We start from the raw sequence: 21,346 nt of genomic DNA, 5'->3' as shown, positions 1-21,346 counted from the left end.
GCTCTTCCCCTGTCAGCTGGGACGCACTCAGCCCTGAGAGCCCACCAGAAGCGCCGTAGGGCGGTCGGCCTCTCTGACGCCGTGCGAGGCTCTCTCCAGCCGCCCGCTAAGGGGAAGTCTTCTGCAATGGAACCAGTCATGGGACTGGCATCCCTCCATTCTCGGGTGTGCAGTTGGTTAAAGGAAAGCTGAGGATTTCACCCGTACTCAGGAAAGAGTTTGTGCAAAGGCATTACTCCCTAGGCACTCCCCTCAGGTGCACCTTCTGTCTTACTGTTAAGGAAACAGTATCAGATTCAAGGCCAGAATCTCACAGACTTGAGGGCATGAGGACAGATTTAAGCTCCATTAAACATCATCTTCTTTATTTGGAAATCCAGGGATACAGTCTGGGGAAGACTATTGTCTTGTAGGAGACCCAGGCTCTCTCACAGCTCTGCCACTCACACCCCGGTGAGCACAGAGAGACCAGTAGTAGATGGGGAAACTGAGGCACCGTTGGGTCCATGAGCAGGGGTCAGGCCGGAGAGCTCGGAGGAAGTTCCAGAACAGGGATGGTCCGGGTGGGGGATGAAAGGCATCGGAGAGAAAGAGGAGTGAGGTGAGTCGAGCAGGTGCACTTACACGGGGGACATCGGAGGGACGGAGGCGGATGGGGGGGGCAGAGGGGGTCAGGAAGGAGGGTGGGAGTCCGGGGGTTGACGATGGAAAAAAGACATCTGTGCCCAAGCACTGGGATGGTCACTCTGCATAAGAGGCACCGGAAATGAGCTCTCTCTGGCTGCGTCCATGACCTTAGTGATTTGTGGATTGGAAGCTGGTCCGACAGACCCAGTCCTGCCCCCTGCCTTGAAGCTAATTCCTCCGCTCGTGAGACCATGGCTCTCGAATGATCACGGCGTGGCCCGCAAGCCCTTTCAAGGACTGCGGAAGAGAAGAGCAAGCCGTGTCAGGTGTCCTGCGCAGCCCAGTCGCGTCCATCCTGCCCTCTTTCCTGCACCAGCACGGCGGAAGTCTGTGGGTCATTACAGCATCCTTAACACTCTTACAATCCCTTAGTGCACTATATAAGAATCTTTAATTACGGCAATAAAGAAGAGGCACGTATTATCGGCACTCCATCCTGGTTCCTCTTCTGCAAGTCCCTCCCTGGGGCCCTGTAATTGCTTTAGCCAACCATTAACCCAAAGCAAGGAACTAACAGAGAGTATATTATTGTTTAAATAATGCATCGGCTTTGAATATACAATTGTGGCGCATGGATGGGGAGCCATGAGAGGAACATCGTGGAGCACAGAACTTCCCCAAGCCGGGCTCTCGGGCGCTCTCCTTCCAGAGGGCTCCGAAAACAATCTGTCCACTTCCTCAGCCCCATCTTAGATACGCGAGGTACTGGAGGAGCAAGGAGCGCGACCTGTCCAGGGTCCCAAGGGCCCAGCAGCCTAACAGTCAAGACAGAAACCCGCTGCTGAGTCTTGAACACACCAGTGAAAGTTCTGCTTCTCTTTCTCTCCACTTCACTTTAAGACTATGTGTGATTTTAATCCCCAAACTGCCCTGTTGGCTTCTCAAAATAATGGAAAAGAAAATAATTAACAGCTGTGCTAGCAGTGGGGAGCAAACCACCCAGGGCTGTGTTCCTGGTGAGGATTTCTGACTCGTAGTCTTAAAGGTAGTATTAACTCTAAAGTGCATTTGAACATTCAAATACATATTTTCAGCTTCTCAAGAGTTGTTGCCACAATCCCATATGTGGGGTGGCATCACCGCCCTTGCCAACGCTTAGTCCTGTGCACAAAATGACCCAGCTGAAGCTGGGAGAGTTCACCAAGACCTTCTGTGTACTGGTGGGGAGGTGGCCGCACGGGGAGACAGCAGGGACCGGCCACACCAGGGAGGCTTTGCCATCCTTGCCTCCGTTCCTGCCATGTTGCAGAGCGGGAGAGGTGGCGGGATCTACAGACGGCTGTTGGACAAATACCAGTGACTGTCCGGTGACCCAGGGTGTAGACGGACAGAGGGGTGTGTGTGTCTGCTTGCTATGGACTCCAGAAGCATGAACCATGAGCCCGGGGTCGCGACACCGTGAGCCCGGGGCTGCGATGCCCAGTGACGGAGGCTGTGTCTGCACTCAGGGACCACTTGTCAGTGCTCGCCCAGAATGGGGGCTCAAGGTCAGAGTTGTCCTGAGCACACAGAGGATGGATGGCTGGAGAGACTTATAGCCGGGAATGTCTTACACTCTGTGGATCCTTCTGCAGACCCAGGAAAGCCGTCGGTATAATCCTTCTCTGAGTCTGAATGTCTGAGAGCCAGGAGGGCCAATGGTGGAAATTCCCATCTGAGTCCATGTCCAGCAGCAAGGGAAGACCAACGTCCCCACTCTGTGACAGTCAGGGAAGGGCGAGGAGGGGAGAGCGGTGGATGAAGGGAGGGAGGGACGGAGAGAGAGACAGAATTCTCTCTTACTCGGCCTTTTTATTTTAGTCGACCCTTCTCCAGATTGGGTGAGGCCCACCCACACCGCGGAGGGCCGTCTGCCTCCCTCCGTCTCCAGATTCAAATACTGTTCTCATCCGGAAACACCCAGAATGATGCTTTCATGTCTGGGCACCCCAGGGCCCAGTTAAGACACAAAGCTCACCCCGCCCCCACACAGATTCCAAGTCAAGCATACAAAGGACACGTGCCTGCACACACGCTGTGCAGGGGGAGGACAGGGAAAGGGCCACGCTGTCTGCAGGTGTGGGATGAACAGCTCAACGGCTCTGAGCTACCCACGCACCCTCTCTGTCGAGACGTCTGTTTCCCCTACTGTTTATTCGGGTTGCGTGTCGTACCGTGGGAGCACAAGCACCCCGTTCACGCTGCGGGTCCAGTGCCGCACTGGACATGCAGCCGGAGACCGCTTTCCCGCACCTGCGGGTCTGTCTTTTAGTGCATCAGACGACGCACCCTGAGGAGCAGAGGCGTCCCGTTTTCACGAAGACCGATTCTCAGTGATGGGCCATGCGCTCCGTGTTGTATCTAGGAAATACTTGCCAATTCCAAGGTCGCAAAACTTCTCTCGCCCAAGTTCTGGAACCCCAGGCCTGGCGTTTGGGCTGGACCGGTCAGGAGTTCTGAGCCCCGCAGCTTGACGCAAGTTCTGACATAAGACGGTGTAAGCCTCCCCCAAGGGCTTCTTTTGCAAAGCCGCCCTGGCTGTTTGCATCTCCGTGGACACCATAATAGGCTTCCTAACTTCCACAAAAGCATCCCGCTGAGATTTCACAGGAATCCTGTGTCGGCCAGAGGCGCCTCACCCACCGAGAGCGGCCACCTCGGCCATACGGACTTCCCAGTCCATGAAAATTGGGTATCTCTCCGCCTATCTGAGACCTCCTTAATTCCTCGATGTAGGACGCTACAGTTTCTAGGATACAGGCCCAGAACTTTATACGGCTGTTTTAAAATGCACTACCATGTGTTTTACTCCTTGTGGAATTATTGTGAATGGAATTATTTTCTTTGTCTCGTTTTTGGGGCATTCGCTGTCGGTGTATAGAAATACAACAGACTTTTCTGTATTACCCTTGTATAATGCAACCTCTCTAAACCCATTTATTTTTCTAGCTGTTTGCTTATTTTGTACATTTCTTAGAATTGTCTTCATACAAAATCATGTTATTCATGAATAAAAGCACACAAATTTCATCCTTTCCGATTCTATGCTTTTAATTTGTTTTTATTGCCTTATTGTAGTGACCAGAATTACTAACGCAATACTGAATGGAGATGGTGGCAATAGATATCTTCACTTTTTTTTTTTCTGACCTTAGTGGGAAAGCCTTTGGTTCACAAGCATGACTGATGTCAGCTGGACGTTTTTCATAGCTGCCTCTCTAAGGCTTATCCCCCCTACTCCTAGTTTGCTGACAGCTTTTATAATGAGTGGGTTTTGGATTTTGTGAAATGCTTTTTCTGCATCTGTTAGATATCCTCTCATTTTTCCCTTTATTAATGTATGTTATATTATTTTATTTTTTATTTAAAAATCAACTTTATGGTGGTTTTATCAACAAAATAAAATTGTATGTATTTAAGGTATACAATGTGGTGGGTTTTTAAAAATTTTTTCATTATGTTCAGTTAGCCAACCTATAGTACACCATAAGTTTTTGTTGTAGGGTTCAATGATTCATCAGTTGCATAGAACACCCAGTGCTCATCACATCACGTGCCCTCCTTAATACCCATCACCCAGTCACCCCATCCCCACACCCTCCACCCTTCTGCAACCCCCAGTTTGTTTCCCAGAGTCCAGAGTCTCTCACGGTTCGTCTCCCTCTCTGATTCCTTCCCATTCAGTTTTCCCTCCTTTCCTCCATGCTATTCCTTACGTTCCACATAAGAGTGAAACCATGTGAATATTGTCTTTCTCTGATTGACTTGTTTCACTCAGCATCATCCCCTCCAGTCCCATCCGCGTCAGTGGAAATGGTGGGAGTTCATCCTTCCTGATGTCGGAGTCCTGTTCCCTTGTACATACGGACCACATCTGCTTTATCCATTCATCTGCTGAAGGACTTCTTGGCTCTTCCCAGTTTGGTGATTGATGATGAACATTGCTGGATGAACATTGGGATGTACATTGTAGTATTTTGATATAAGTGTGTCTTGTGTAATAATTAACACAATCAAGCTCATTAATGTATCCCTCACCTCACATAATTACATTTGTGTGTGTGTTGAGAACACTTAAGACAGTGTTTGGATTTAAACCAACTGAGCACTCCTTGGATAATTCCCACTTGAACTATGTGGTTGGATTTAACCTGATAATAATATTATGTTAAGAATTTTTGAATCTACAGACGTTTGGGATATTGGTCTACAGTTTGTTTTGCTTTTTGCCGTGTGTTTGTATGATTTCAGTATATGGTAAATACTGATTCAAGAGGGTGAGTGTTCTACTCTTTCTCTGAAAGCATTTGAAGATTCATTTCTTCTTTCAAATATTTATAAAATTGATGCATAAATTTACTTGGGCCTTCATTTTTTAAATCAAGATATTGTATTTTAATGGTTAGTTTAATTTCTCTGATTGTTACAGATCTGTTCCGATTATCTAGTTCTCTGAGTCAGTTTCAATAATTTCTGTCATTCTGGGAATTTTCCACCTTCATCTAAGCTGTCTAAAAAGTTAACATAAAATGTTCATAATATTCTCCTATATGCTTTTAAATTCTTTTTTGAGAGATTTTATTTATTTATTTGAGAGAGTATAAGAGAGAGAGCACAAGCAGGGGGAGTGGCAGAGAGAGAAGGAGAAGCAGAGATCCCAACATGGGACTTGATCCCAGAGCCCTGGAATCATGACGTGGGCTGAGGGAAGACACTTAACCAACTGAGCCACCCAGGAACCCTTGTTTGTTTGTTTGAGAGAGAGAGAGAGAGAGCCAGAGGGAGGAGAAGAGGGACAGGGAGAAGCAGACTCCACGCTGAGCGCAGAGCCCAGCATAGGGATCCAACAACCCTGAGATTATGACTTGAGCCTAAATCAAGAGTCTGACACTTAACTGACTGAGCCACCCAGGTACCCCTTTTTTCAGTTCTAAAAGGTCAGTAGAAACATCTCTGTTTTATTTCTGCATTTGGTAATTTGTGTCTTCTCTGTCTTCTCTTGCTTCATCCAGCTAAACTTTTGTCAACTTAGTTGATCTGATAATCATGTCCAAAAACGGGCAGCAGACATGAGCAGACACCTCTCCAGAGAAGACATGCAAACGGCTAACAGACACCTGAAAACATGTTCATCACCACTAGCCATCAGGGAGGTTCAAATCAAAGCACATTGAGATGCCACCTTACACCGGTTAGAGTGGCCAAAATCAACAGGACAGGGAATAACAAGTGTTGGAGAGGCTGTGGAGAAAGGGGACCCTCTTACGCTGTTGGTGGGAATGCAAGTTGGTGCAGCCACTTTGGGGAACAGTGTGGAGATTCCTTAAGAAATTAAAAATAGAGCTTCCCTAGGACTCTGCAATTGCACTACTGGGTATTTGCCCCAAAGATACAGATGTAGTGAAAAGAAGGGCCATCTGTACCCCAATGTTCATTGCAGCAATGACCACAATTGCCAAACTGTGGAAAGAGCCAAGATGCCCTTCAACGGACGAATGCATAAGGAAGATGTGGTCCATATACACTATGGAGTATGATGCCTCCGTCAGAAAGGATGAATACCCATGTTTGTAGCAACATGGACGGGACTGGAAGAGATTATGCTGAGTGAAATAAGTCAAGCAGAGAGAGTCAATTATCATATGGTTTTACTTACTTGTGGAGCATAAGGAATAACACGGAGGACATTGGGAGATGGAGAGGAGAAGGGCTTGGGGGAAATCAGAGAGGGAGACAAACCATGCGAGACTGGGGACCCTAAGAAACAAACTGAGGGTTTTGGAGGGGTGGGGGTGGGGGGTAGGTGAGCCTGGTGGTGAGTATTAAGGAGGGCACAGATTGCATGGAGCACTGGGTGTGATGCATAAACAATGAATCTTGGAACACTGAAAAAATAAAACAAAGTTTAAATTAAAAAAAAATATTTTAGGTTCATTGTTTTGTTTTGCATTTGGATTTTTTTTAAAAAACTATTATTTGTCTTCAAGATTCTACAGTTTCACTAGCACATCTCTGAGGTTAGAATTCTGTTTTATTTATCCTGTTTGGATTTTGCTGTAAATCTGAATATGAGGGTAAATACTTTATAAACTCAGGAAAAATTTTTGTCCTTTTTTCATTATCTTTCTTTCTTGCTTTCTGTCACATTCTAGAAGTCCAGTGAGATGTGTTAGGCCCACTCACACCACATTCATGTCTTATGTTAGGTTTTCTGTCACTTTCTCTCTTGGGCACATTCTGGGCAATGTCTTTCACAACTGCTTTCCAGGTGCCTATCTCACCTCCAGCTGTATCTAATTCTATGAGCAGCCACTATTCTTTTTTTTTTTTCCCCACTTAAATGGTAGTATTTTTTTTTTCAGTTCCAGTAGGGTTTTTTTGTACTTTTCCAAGCATTTTCTTGTTCTTTCTTCCTTTTAAAAAGTGATTATTTCTCTAAACATTTTATAATAGCTATTTTATATTGTGTATATGAATATTCAAACATCTGAAATCCTTTACTATTTTTTCTTGCTGATTTGTGTTCATGTTGTATTTGTGTATGTGTTACATTTTTAAATTGCAACTTGTACTGATTTATCTCTCTTTTTTTTTTAAAGATTGTATTTGTTTATTTGAGAGAGAGAGAGAGAGAGTCCACAAGTAGAGGGAAGGACAGAGGGAGAGGAGAAGAAGACTCCCTTCTGAGCATGGAGTCCAGTGTGGGGCTTGGTCTCAGGACCCTGAGATCGTGACCTGAGCCAAAGGCAGCCGATTAACCAACTGAGACACCAGGCAACCCATGTACTGATTTATCTTATCCTAGAGAATTCTGAAGTGCTTGGGTTGCAAGTATTTTTTTTTTTCTAGAGAGATTTTTATTTGCTTCTATCATTTGCTAAGAATATCAATCTAGTATCTCTTTAATTCATTGTATTTGTTTGGATTTCCTATGCATTACAAATAGTTCGGAATTGAAATGCCACTCTGCTGGAAAGTATAGTAAGGATGCATGTTCTTAACTTTTCCCTCCTAGACTTAAGACTTAATTCTCATCCCACACCCCCATGACAGATACTAATATTTGCCCATTCAATGATGATTTTATCTTCCTCCATACTTAAAGAATTTAATCCCTGTAACTAAAAAAATGGCATTTTCTGGCTCCATTTCAAGTAAGTATGGTTAATGCAGCAAACTTCTGGCCAATGACAAATATGTAGGATTCTACTTCATAGAAACTCCCAGGAAGCCATCCTTTCCTTGACTTGGAGCGATAGGCTTACCTTGTGAGCACATGTAGAGAGAAATGATGTCCAAGTCTTCCATGGAATAGTCTAGACACCCTCCTGGCTGGACTGATGACCTCTGGACTTGCTGTTACAAGACAAAAGCAACCCTTCTTCACGTAAACCCCTGTGGTGCGGTTCTTGTTTCAAGCAGCTGTATGCAACCTCTGAGGTCACCAGCCTTCCGCGGACAGGCTCAGCTGGACATGGACCCTTAGTCTATTCTCTCCACTGCTCAAACCAGACCATGGCCATGTGGGAAAGCTGGGGGCACTCAAACTCATGTCTTCTGATTCCTGAATTCAACAACGATCCTTTGGTTTTAACTCCTGTTCTTCAGCTTTCGGATACTCTCCTTGGGGAGTTAGTCTCTTTTCATCTGTTTCTTGCAAAAGTGGAGTTAATGGTAGCACTTGCTTCACAGGATGGCTGTGGAGGTTAAAGGTGTTAGTCCATGGAGAGAACAGAATCATTCCTTCCTTGCAGTGTGCCCATGCAAGGATAGTCATGTGCTAACAGGGGCTGTGGACTCACACAGGGCATGCAAGTTTTTGCGGGTTTGACTTCAGTCTAGTGTGTTGATGGTGCTTCTTCCTGAGCAAGTCCTTGTTCTTGGTGACTGGGTCCCAGTGCAGTAGGGATGAGGCCAGCAAACCAGCTGATGCAAGGGATGAGGGTGCTGGCAGAGAAAGGCCAGGGCAGGTGGCATGGAGAGGACAGGAGGATGAGAAGTCAGGGACAAAAGATGGAGCAAAGACAAACAGGAAATATGTTTTCAGTCAAATACCACTGCACTGATGCAATGTCAAGATACATGGTATTCAGAGTCCTTGCAAGCAGCAAAGCATTAAATCCAGAATGACTGATGTGCTACACACACATAAGAAATAAAGTGGGAAGTGTGAGCCATTCTTGAAAACTCAAACCAAAAAAGTGACACCTAGAAAAATCATGTTTCAGGCCTGGGTCACCCAGATCATCATTTGGGTTAAATTAACTGGGAATATAATTATGCACCAATCTGCAAAGAGTGACCTCTCCTCTCAGGCAGAGCTCTTCTCCTTGGCTGGTACTTGGAAAAGAGGAATAAATACATTAAAATACTTCTCTGGGTGCTCGGAGAATTTGCAGGATAATGTCTGTAATGAACTCTAAGCTTCTTAAAAAATAATCCTTGTGAAATCACGCAGGGAGACTCATTATAACGGTGTCCTCAGGAGTAGCTGGGCCAGGTGAGTCGTATGTGGCGTTATAATGATGTCCTCGTGTTAAGTAGGGAAATGGACCCCCGTGGACGCAGCTGTGTCCCCTCCTCTGTTGCACAGAAGCCCAGGAAGGCCAGCTGGCCCCCCGAGGGAGTGTGGCTCTTCTTTTCCGCCCGGCACCTGTGCTGTGGGCTTTGTATACAGGTATTTCTAAATCTTCCTTCCTTTGTGTGTTCGACAAACTCTCAGTGAACTCCTTCTTTGTGCAAAATTATGAAAAACGCAGTCCTTGTCTTTGGTTCATTTGTGGCATCTCCAGGTACTGCTCATAAACACACAGACAAACGAGTGGATGAGCAGAACAGACCCGCCGCACGCGCGCGCGCGCGCGTGTGTGTGTGTGTGTGTGTGTGTGTTGCTCAGAAGGACTCCAAAGCTCTCGGAGAGGCAGAGACCTGGGAACACAAGTGATGCCCCTGAAGTTGTGCTTTAAAGCCGCAGAGGAAGAGGATGCAATGCCCCCCATGTCCAGGAGGGGAGGACCCCAGAGCCACATCCTCATAGGGTTTCCATTGTGAGGCCAGAAGGGGACAAATGTATTTGTCCTTCATTTGTCATTTGTCATTCAACACTCTGACTCGACACACACCTGGACGTCTCCACCTCGGTTTCCCTGTCTGTGAAGTGGGCGGATTGCTGTGCTGATTCAGCCGTCGAGCAGGTGCCGCGTTCTATGCCTGGTGCCACATTATTCCCCCCCTCATTTCTGCTCTCTTCATTTTCTAAGACAGTGGGCAGGGGTGAGGGAACGAGGTGCATGTGTTGCTCAGGCCAGCCTCGAGCCAGCTACTGCCTCCACTCGCGATGCTGAGGCACACTGCCGTTTTGTGACTTAACTCAGCACCTCTGTGAAACCTCACCAAGCTCACGTCCATTCTGACGGATTTGCGGAGCCGAAAAGCCGGCCTGACGCTCCCCAGCGCTCCCGGCATGGCTCTGGTCTGAGGAGGTGATGGGCAGGAAAGCCCGGAATAGCCATCACCAGGTTTTAACAATTATCTGGAAAAATCTCGAAAGTGCTGTACCCTTTTTGAATGCTATTTTCAATGGGAAACTCATCTTCTTTCATTAAATAAACTCTTGTACAGCTACGTCTGTGTTTACGGCCTGCGCGACCCAACAGATCCAGGCAGGACAACAGCCAATTTGAGTTGCTGCAAATTTAATTTTTCTTCTCCTTCTCGTCTGCGTGCGTTCTCCCAAGCCCGCCCCCACTGTGTCCGGAGCAGTCCGCTTGTTGAAATCCGCTAATTAGCTAGGCTTCGGGGTGAACCTGGGTGGGTACAGGAGTGCCTCCCTCCCCATGCTTCTTCGCTCAGTAATAATTAAAAACCAAGGGCCAGATAGTTACACCATTTTGCAGAGACCGGGGTTCGTAGTTTCCCTGGAAATGTCAAGAGTGTGAAAGGTGTGATTCTTCAAAGCATCCCTGGAAAGTTTGCAGGCTCAGGATGTGGCTTCAAGAATTTCAATGAGTTCTGTATTCAAATGACCAAGGAAGAGGAATTTATGAACGCCGAGGGGAGATGCATGGGTCACAGCCACCATAAGAACCTGCCCTACACTTAAAATGTACCACTTAAGGACAGACAAATGTTTTTCTTAATATTCAAGTGAATTGTTATTTTTTGAATCACAGTCTATAAAATTTTAGTAAGAGCTACAGATGAAAATTATAAAATTAAGCTAGAGCCATGCCTATTCCAGCCGTTTTGTCTAATTAAAGTGAATTCTAGAACTATTTTCCCAGCACTCATGTAACATTTTGCTCCCAGACATAATAGAGCAGTTGTGTGTTTTCTGCAGAGTAAATTGTATCTCGTGGACTTATGCAAACTGATACCTGTCCTAGGTGTCTACAAACTTTTAAAACCAAACCGTTTGCGTTGATGTAGGAAGTAACATAACAGCACACATACAGCCGGCCAGTGAGTATCCCGACTTTATACTTGGAAATCAGTAGTGAATGAGCCTGTGTGGACGGACTTGAAACGCGTGTGTGACTCGAGCGGTGTGCGTGTCCACCAGCAGCGGCTCCGGCGGGGTCCCTGCTCCCGCAGCATCAGTCCCGCCAGGAACCCGGGGAGATGCGAATCCTCGCCCCACCTGCAGGTTACAGACCCTGAAAGCGGAGGCTGGTGCCCGGCACTCTGTGTCTAACACAGCCCGTGGGCAAGCCCGATGCCCTGTAGCTTCTAGAACCATGAACCAACGGCTGACGATAAGAACGCGCCCATCCTGACCATCTCATCCACTCACCATGAGTGTGGTGAGACATGTTGCTGGAAGCCATGTCTCTGGAGTTTTCCATTACGTGATTGCTCCTTGCAGGATTAAGAATCAGTCATTTTAAAGACAAAAGCGAACTGATCCCCGTCAGGAAGACAGAATACAGGACCCCATTTGATCTGCATTCACCTGCATCCTCCACAAGACTTTTTACATTATTATGATGATTATTTATAATGTGGTCATATTTACATTATCATTTTATATTTAGTATTATATTATAGTAGCTGTTAACGGTGCAGACCCTCGTTCTTGGACCTCTCAAGTAGCCTGTGTTTGGAGATGCAGTAACTTCTTTAATTTGTACCAAATCCTGGGAAATGCTTCTCTTCTGGAAACAAGCCTTCAGTAAGGGGCGGTAGCTCCCAGCAAGGTCCACAAGGCGTGTGGACAGCTGAGCCTCCGCAGGTCCTGCCCCGGCCCTGCCTCTGAGAACACTGACCCCTTCTCTTGCACTATAGGCTGACCTGGGCATTGGTCCTTCCCCAGGCAACATTTCTACCTGGAGACTGACCAGTGCTTCTCCCCAGATCACGAGAGATACTGTCGCCTGAGTGTCCAACCCTGGACGGATGTCTCCAGTGGGCCTACTGTGTGCCGGACTCGTTGGTGCTTGGGGCTGGGGCTGAAGACCCAGTCCTGCCCTCACAGACCACAACGCTCACGAAGTGTCAGGGACCGAGGGCAAGGAAGGGGCGCACTGAGTGCCGGGGACGTCGGGGAGACCACTCAGATGATACCCAAGACCTCACAGAAACCACGGTCCAAATTCCAGCAATCGGGGGACCTGGTTCTGAAAACACATGATATTATGTATAGCTAAGGGGATTATATTCCTAACACTGATAAGAAACATTCTAAACCCACCATTTCCTAATTATCTTACTGCCTTTTACTCCTAACCATGCCCTTGGGGCCGCTGATGTCTCATCCACACAACGAAAATGCAGAGGAATGGGGGCCATGTGCGTCTGCGTCCACACCCGGTGACCTCCCAACAGCCTAAGATTTGCTGTGTGCTGGGGTACGCCAGCCTCCCAAACTGGGCAATGCGACAGCTCAGGCTGGATTTGCTGCTTTGTGAGCCATCTGCATTTAAGGAAGTGACGGGGAAATGTTAGCATAGATCCAAAACCCCAGCTGCTGGGGAGCCCAGACCTCAGAGCAGGTCAAAGCTTGACCCCAGGGATTGCAGGGAAAAGTGTCACTTTTGTGTCAGTGGAGACATCAGACAGAGCCCAGGGGTGTGGGTGGAGGGATAGACACCACCAAGATGGAGAACGGCCCCTTTCTTGAGGATACACAGCGTCTTGGGATCACGGAGCCCAGCCTCCTGTCCTCTGTGTGCGAGTCCTGCCCCATTAGTGGACCGCGCCAACAGCTGCGTCCCAGCTGGCGGTCGCCTATCCAGCTCCGCGCTTCTCAAACTTCCCCATGTTTTGAGCGGAACTGTGTCCCCCAAAACGCATATTGAAGCCCTAACCCCCAGGGCCTCAGAATGCGACTGTGTTTGCAGAGAGGGCTTAGAGAGGAGACCAGGGTAAAATGAGGCTGCTGGGGTGGCCCTCATCCAGCGGGACTCGTGTCCTCATAGCAAGACACAGACATGAACGGGGATGGCCACATGAGGACACAACAAGGAGACGGCCAAGGAGACGAGCCTCAGGGCAAACCTGCCGCGTGCACCTCCTCACCGTGGATGCCCAGCCCCCAGGCCGGCGAGAGAGTGAGCCAGGCTGGAGCCGCGGGCCAGCGGAGCACCCATCAAAGGCCCCGGACGGCCTCACATCCCAGGCCCCAGCGCTGGCGGCGTCTCACGCAGACCGGAGGCCGGGATGGGGAGCAGAGGGGCCGGGCAGATGCTGTGAGCAGGACCCTGCGGAATCTACCGGAATCTTCCGGCGGCACCTCTAGAGACGACCTGACCTGTGTATTGTTTGCACACAGTAGGGCCGGGTATTAACAACGAAGAGGATGTGGGCACAGTCGGAGTCAGCGGCACCTCCTTGCTCCGGCTCCCTTCCAGCACCGTCACTGACCAGCAGACGCGGGCCGGGCTGGCGCATGGCCTGTGGCCTTTCGGAGGCGAGGCGAAGTGGCCCTGAGCCGCGGGCTGACCTTTCGGTAATTGTGGACCCGGACAAGCCTCCGCAGGTGCGGCGGGGCGGGGGCCCTTCCCTGCACTTTACAAAATGAGCCGCTTTAAGCCGAAGCAGCCTGATGGATCACAGCGCGGGCGGCTCCGCGTGAAGAAGGGGCCGCGGCGCCCGCACGCCTCTCGCTCGCTGGGCAAGACGCAGCCCCTCGTCGGACACGGCCGGGCCTGCGGAATTAACGCCGAGCCGGCAGCAGGCTCCCGCGCAGACCCGGCCTCGCCAGCCCCGAGCTTCCCGCGCTGCGTGCGCGGCCGAGCAGCAGGCCCGGGCGGCCGGTGTTCGAGCGCAGACGGGGAGGCCGCCCGGGCCCCACGCGCCGCCCGCGCTTCAAAGTCGCGGCCCTGCTGGCTTGGTTTACCCCTGAGCCAATTAGCCCCGGAGATCAGAAGAGTCTGGAAATGGAGCCGAGCTCCGGTCCCAGGCTGGGGAGAGTCACTTGATCCAGGTAAGATGACGCCGCGACAAAGGCAGCGAAGCAGAGGAGCGCGGGCGGGGGGCGCGGGGCGGCGGCCGAGGCGCGCCCCTTAACGAGCAGGGAAGAAAGAACCGGGCGCTGCTCCGAGCGCCGTGGGCCTGGCTGGCGCTCGGGGTGTTTGTCCGGCTTTTGTGGGCAACAAAGAGGCTAACTGAAATGAGACGGTCCGCAGCCTGCGTGCGGCGCATCAAATATGCTGTAAGATGTGCTGGTTCCCGCTCCTCCTGAATTATTGAGCATCGTGGCAGGCGGCGGAGAGGCCGGCCCGGCGGGGGTTGGGGGCTGTTGTAGACGCGACGCTGCTTTGCTGAAGGTGTGTTGGCGCTGGCTGTGTTGCCGGGGACGAAGAATATACAGCGGTGGCGAATGGGGAGTTCGGGGGCTCCGTCTGCCCTCCCAGGGAGCGCAGAGATTGCGGAGACCCAGTGCCCTGGCGTGAGCAAGGAATGCGGCCGCCGTCTCTCTCTCCCTCCGTCAACAGGGCCAGGTGCCTTCTGCCTACAGGAGCCACCCAGCTGGGACAGAGTGGGGAGCCTCTCCACCTGCCCGGAGCCTGAAGAACGGGGTCTCCGGGGCTCGGCCAGCATCCCGTGCCTTCCCTAACGTTCCGAGCAGGGGACACAAGGCAGACGAGGCTGGGCTCCCGGCGTGGCTGGGCTTCTCCCCGGCAGGGAAGGGAATATACAGGAGCGCATCTGTGGGTTACAGGGTCCCTGTGGACCCGGACGTGGACTGAGTTCTCCGTGAAGGAGAGCGGAATGTGCACATAAACTGTGGGTGTGTGCCTGTGGGTGAGCACGCGTGAAAGGCATGTGCATGTGCTTTTGCGGGAGGTGTGACCGCTGCTTGCTGGGTAAAGTGGCAACAAGGAAGGACATTAAGTAGATCCGTGACTTAGGGACCTGAGTACGGTGTCAACACAATGCATTTATGTAAAGTGCCAAGTCACATCTTGATGAAATGTATTAATAGATGAAGACACACTTTAATTTCTGCAGAAAGTTAGAATTACAGTCTTTCTGAGTTTGGCAATAAGATAAAATTTCAGGCGTCTCCGTTTTCCATCATGATTCCAGGTGACCCCATCTCGGGAATGGACCCATGGCTCTTCCTCTCCTGAGCTGGAGCTCATGCTCTAATTGAAGAGCCGTGTCCGGGTAGCTCGCTTGGATTTTAGCCAAGATGTGCATAATTATTTTTTCTAAGGAAGGGAGAGTGGTGTCCGTGGCTTTCAGCATGTGGCAGCTACCACAGCAACTGGACGCAAGGATGGGTTGATGCTGTGCATGAGGCCCCGGACCTCACTTCCGAATGGGGGCAGGCATGTTGAGAGGCGACCCCTCGATGCCCTCCATGCCGCCTGCTTCTCCCTAGCCAAGGTCCTCTTATCGTGTCTGCACATGAGTCGTCTCCTCTAAGGCTCGTGCTGGACACAGCACATTTGCTTTGGAACATTGGAGAGTTCATGAAAGGGGGAGGTGGCGAACACACAATTCCAAGTTCTGTGTCAGAGATAAGCCGCTCTTCCAGCTTCCGAGGACGTGACTCAAAGTGTAAGGGCTGCTGTCAGTGACGCGTGCTCCTCCCTCCTCTGGACGGCCCCTGCTGTCTCCCTCCCGACACCACCACTGACATCCACAGACATACCCACGTGGGCACACACCCACGCTGTGCACACACGTGTGCATGCACCCACGGTGTGCACCCGTTTCTGCAAGAGACAGAAAGCTTGATACAGGCAAGAAGAGGGGCGCTGAACGTGCTGGGCCAGTGAGGGGCGGCGACCCGTGCCGCAGACACCCCTTATCCTCCCGCAATTCAGGGAATACCCGTAGTAACACACACATAGCAATTGTGAGCGGCAAATGCAACAATTGACATTTTATGTTAATTTTGGTGAATTTGTTGTTTAAAACAGCCAAATATTCCCTAGTGAGGGTGCGGGAGACAGGGTGTGGCTGAGCTGCAAGACTAGGAATGAGATTTCTACATTTAGAGCTCAAAGAATCTACATTTTCATATTCAGATGCCCTTCCCTTCCATAAACTTTTGATTTTACTTGTAATGTTAAGACATATATGCGAGAATATTTTAAACAAATAATTCTAAAGACACAATGGTTGAGCTTTTGAGTTGCTGGTGTGTTTTCCAAGCCTGTTGGGCATTTTGGCCCGTGACTACCCCTTTGCCCATGTTCTGCACCAGGGCACACGTGGGGGCGGCTGCTACACAGGTCCTTGTATCTGGTGACACCAGGCACACCTTACCACATTCCCAAGTTAAAGGAAGAGGCCACAGCAATTTTAGGAGCCAACTTCCTCATCTCTCTAGGATCCGGTGTCTACTTGAAGGCCAAGGTTATTTATTTTTAAACACAAAAATCTGGCCCATTGGCATGCTGACTAATTAGTGCTGAGATGCATGGTGACCTGAAGGTTGTCAAGCCCACGCACTCAGCCCCTGCAGCAGTCTCTGATTTAGTGGCCGAACACACCTACACTGGGTCCAGAGGGTGCCCAGAGCTGCAAAGGGGGTTGTCAGAACACATGTTCCTTTCACCACCAGCCTTTGGCTCCAGATGCTTCCATGGGACCCCATGACTGTGATGAGCTTTGTAGACCATGCAGGAGCCCTAGAATGCCCCATCCTAAAGCTCAACCTGGAAGGGGTCCAGCCACCCTCACTTCCCAGCCTATCCTACCCAGATAGGGTGGACAATGGAGGGCCAAGCTGAGGACTTGTCACAAAGGCATGAGTGAGCAGCACTGCCCTTCACGTGATGTCTTACCTCATTGTTCCTGGTGTGGTTCCTGATCCCTAGAGTCCCAAACCGTGTTCAACAGCCCTTTATCCCTAAGGCGGACTGAGGCTTCAACCCCGGCTCTCACCATCACTGTGTGACTGTGAGAATGTGAGCTAGCCTCTGTTTACCCTCAAGATGGAAACACTAGATGCTTCTTCTTCTTACGGGTACTTTGGAGATGAAATGGAGTAGTGCATGGTGTGGGCACTACATGCTAATTTCAGTATTTTGCTTCATCTCCAACCTCTTAGGCCGCTCTTCTTGTCCACTCTGGCCCAAGCTCTTTTCTATGAACTTCTTTTCGTAGGCAATGTTGCATGTTCTAATATTTCCCTGAAAGTTTTTCCCTCTCAATCTTTTCTCTTGCTAAACTGTTGCCTTGTCCATGTGTCAGCTTATGTTTTTCTTCTTCATTTAACCTGAAGTAATTGAGTATTAACTCTAAGCAGATGGTATTAAGGTTAAGATGCATATTGTAACCTCTAAAGCAATAACTAAAAATTAATGCAGAGATACAGCAAGGAAACTAGTAAAAGAATTGAAATACAATGTTATATCGGTTCAGTTCCTCCAAGAAGCAAACACCAAGATGGGATTCAACATCTCAGAAATTTGGGGGAGAAAATACATGGAAAGGAATATGGGGCTGGGAGAGTTACCAGACCATGATGCAGAAGAGAGGGGGAAGGAAGTAAGGATAAGTAGAAGTCTTATTCTGTAATGCAAGCCTAATAAAATTGTGATGATAATAATAATGGGGAATCCTCAAGCAAAAGTCGCAATTGAGAAGTTCCTTGTGGGGCAGGTGTGAGCTGGCCTCACTCACTGATTGGGAGCTGACTGTCAGAAGTATGGCCCAGACACAAGCACAGTGATGGACTCAACGTTCACCAACTGACGTGCTCAGTCTGTTAACTGCAGTGGTCAGTCTCTGAGTAGTCAGAGACCCAACGGCTATATTTTCCTGGCCACCATTGAGACTAATAAATATTTGCTTAACACTAATGAGAGGTGGAAAAAGAAACAGAGGAACACTGGGTGTGGGGCAAAAACAATGAATACTGTTACACTGAAAATAAATTTAAAAAATTAATAAAAAAAGAAATAGAGGAACAGAGATAGATGAGACAAATTTTTAAAAAAAGACCTAAGTGCAGCCATATCCATCATTACATTAAATATAAATGAACTAAACCGTTCAGTAAAGGCAGAGATTTTCAGTCTGAATAATAAAGCAAAGCCAAATATACTCTATCAGAGATGTGTTTCAAGTACTAGGACATTAACAGACTAAAGCAAAAAATTAGGGGAAAAATGTCAACTTTAAGCCAAGAAAGCCAGATTGTCTCTACTAATATCAGACAAAGGGGACTTCTGTCCAAGAGCATCGCTAGAAACACAGAGTCTCCTGTTCTCATGATAAAATGTCCAATATTCCAGGAGAATTTAACAATTATAAACGTATATGCACATAACAACAGGCATGTGGTGCAATATATAAGGCAAAAACTGCTCCCCAACTTTGCCTGTGAAGATTGTTGCGAGTTCTCCTCATCTTTCCTGATTCTGAGCCCAGGCCGTGCTGGAATCTGCAAGTGGCTTGAGGGAAATTCATGCTCAATGCCAGTATCTCTTCCTGCTGTGCTCCTCTTGTCAAGGGCCTCTGCCCCTGTAAAGTTCATTTTCACTTTAGTTTCCCTTTTCTTAGAATAAACCTAACCACAGAGGTAAAGGGTCTATACTCTGTAAACTGCAGAACACTTATGAAAGAAATTGAAGAAGACACAAAAAGATGTAAAAACATTCATGTTCACGGATCAGAAGAATGAACATCGTTAAATGTCTATGCTGCATAGACTGCCCAGAGCAATCTATAATTTCAATACCATCCCAATCAAAATGCCAATGGCATTTATCAAAGTGCTTTGGAACAAATTATCCTAAAATTTATGTGAAACCAGAAAAGACCCCAAATAACCAGAGTAACGTTAAAAAGAAAACCAAAGCTAAAGGCATCACAATTCCAGACTTCAAGCTGTATGATAAAATGGTGATCAGCAAGACAGTATGGAACTGGCACAAAAACAGACACATACATCAATGGAACAGAGTAGACAGCCCAGATATGGACCCTCAACCCTATGGTCAACTAATCTTCAACAAAGCAGGGAAAATATCTAGTGGAAAAAAGACAGTCTCTTCAATAGATGATGCTGGGAGAATTGGACAGCTTTATACAGAAGAATGAAACTTGAGTGTTCTCGTACAGCTCACAGACAGATAAACACTAAATGGATGAAAGACCTCAGTGTGAGACAGGAAGACATCAAACCCTAGTGGAATGTCCCTCACTCACGTCTTAAAGTCAGTCTGGGGGGTTAAAAAGGAGATTCTCATATTTGAATCCTAACCCCACCACTTACAACGTTTCTCATCTGATCATGTTACTTATGCACCCCTAGATTCTCACCTGTAAAATTGGGATTCTAATATGATCTGACTTATGGGGTTGTTGTAGGATTCAGCAAGATGACTATAAAACATTAAGAGCATTGGTGGGCATATATTAAAGGGAGTAATTAAAAATAATCAATGTTCATAGTACAGTATGTAATGGCACAGAATTATAATCCAGATAAAAATATTTTGCAAAGGACAATCTTCAGAATGGTCCCTTCAGTTTGCTCCTTATAGATCTCAGTCTTACTCTAATGAAAATTCATATCAATTGATTCAAATAAATTTTCAGTAAGGACTCAATTGCCTGTATATTAATCCCATTACAGTGGGTTTGAGATCTCTGATTATGCAATCTTTTTTGTTCTTTCCTTTCCTGCTCTTGTATTCCAACGAGGAGCTTAGGAAAGCACTCTTCCAAAGTTAGGTAAGGGAAGGGAGCTTCTGCAGGAGACTGGTGTGTCTTGGTGGCACTCCATTTTCAAACAGGTGCAGCCCTCTGAGGAAAAGGTACTTTAACTTAGAAACACTTCCGTTTTTCTCCACCACAACAAAATAAACAGTTTCCTTTCCGTAAGAGTTTCTGTGAAAATAAGTGTTTCATCAATGAACAAAGATAGCAAGGGCTGATTCAACGGCTTCTTTCTCAAGGTGAGCAGAGAATGCGGTTGGAATCTCCATGCCCATATTACGCGTCTGCCTGATTCACCCTCCGCACTTCAGCCCGAGTTATCCGGACATCGTTGAGCAATTGGCCTGTGTGCTCCGCAGTGGTTACTGTCCACACCTCCTCATGTCTTTCCTGCACAGCAAGCCCAACGTTCCAGGACAGTCGCCCATTTCACTGTCTTCAAAGAAGCCAAGAACTTGTTCCTCTGACTCACTTCGACTGATCACATTGAACTTAGGCTCCAGAGAAACAGCAACTCACTTTTACTCAAATCCATGCTTTGTCTTTTAAGTAATATTTGGCAAGCTTGGTTATTACGATGGCATGCTCAGGCATGGCAAGCAACTCCAGGAAGCCGTATGGCACAAGCGTCTGGACGACACCGGGCGCGCGTGGTTCCAGCTGTGCACCTTGCGGGGAGGATGGGTGTCCGCGGGCATCTCAGCCAGCCGGCCGCATGCTGAGACTGCAGCTCCACCGCTTCCCCTCTGTCCGTGAGCCTTACACGCATACAAACCCCCTACACTGAAGACCACCGACTCCATCCACAGAGCTCTTTCCCTTCTTTTGGGTCTTGTTGGCAATAAATTTAATTCCCTCCTCTGCTGGGTCACGCTGACAAAGTGCCACGAGACCATTGGATAAATGATGGACACGGTCTCCCATCCTCCAGGTGTCCGGGTAGGTAGAAGACATCACTCGTTCATTCATCACGGCAACAGCAAGGGCGCTACGTTCAGAAAGCAGATAGCAGGGCTGCCTGCCAAGCGGTTGACCACGCTGCTGTGTCTGGGGTGGAGATGGAGTCCGGGGAGCAGCACCAGCCACCAGCCGCTCCGGCCGCCCCACCACGGCCCGTCTGCTGCTGCTTAAACTCCCATTAATGCATGCGCAGTTTCAAATGTCAGATCCTGCTGCAAGGTGAACTTTGCAAACATCTTTCTGCCCAACCCACCTCTACCCCGAACCCCAACTCCTGCTTCATTGGGTAAAAGAATCAGCTCCTAATTCTTTTAGGTACTTCCCCTAGCATTCAACTTTATATTTTTTAAAGAATGCATTTATACCACTACTTTCCAATTCTTTAAAATTAGAAACTGTGTTGACTTTCTGCTGCGAAAGACGAGGGATGGTGGGCTTGTCTCCCCAACACAGCACATGTACATACATTCACAAAGACACACAAAGTAGACTGCGGTTTCCTCTCTTTGTACAGAATCTTAGGTTGTTTTTTTCCCCTGTCTTCCATAATTTTCTTCTGCCTATCAATTATCTGTGCCCAAACTTTAGCTAGAGC

The sequence above is a fragment of the Enhydra lutris genome, unplaced genomic scaffold (assembly GCF_002288905.1).
Source record: "Enhydra lutris kenyoni isolate GAN:26980312 unplaced genomic scaffold, ASM228890v2 scaffoldscaffold32, whole genome shotgun sequence".
In the NCBI taxonomy this organism is placed as follows: Eukaryota; Metazoa; Chordata; class Mammalia; order Carnivora; family Mustelidae; genus Enhydra; species Enhydra lutris.
Note: the sequence above shows the minus strand (reverse complement) of the source record.